The following is a 471-nucleotide window of genomic DNA, read 5'->3' on the forward strand; positions in this document are numbered from 1 at the left end:
GAAGAGCGAGTGAGGAACACAGAAATGACCATCGCGGAAACCAACTGAACACGAGAGGCCTGCGCCCAAAGTGAGTCGATAGGCGGTGCACACTGATTAGACAGCACATACTTGGATAACTCAGCAAACTTACTTTGCCAGTTACAGCACTGTGGGCGTCTTAACTTGACCGAGACTGGCAAGGTTTTGCTTAACTTCCATGTAGTGATATTGATGTCCCGGTCAGCTCGACTATCTCCCTTATGTTAGTGTCACAAGAGATCTTGGTCTTATCATTCATCCCACATTTGTCCATTGTTATAGAGATGATGGTTATTAGCACAAAGTAGTATTTATGTAGTAGAGCTATATTAAGCAGTTATATCCTTTTACTTTGGTATCTGCGTATTCCTCATATGCATGTAGCGTGTATGCTTTGAAATGTCTGTCCTCTGTATTTCATACCATTGTTTCTAGTTAAATGACACTCAA

Source organism: Penaeus monodon, chromosome 31 (assembly GCF_015228065.2).
Source record: "Penaeus monodon isolate SGIC_2016 chromosome 31, NSTDA_Pmon_1, whole genome shotgun sequence".
Lineage (NCBI taxonomy): Eukaryota > Metazoa > Arthropoda > Malacostraca > Decapoda > Penaeidae > Penaeus > Penaeus monodon.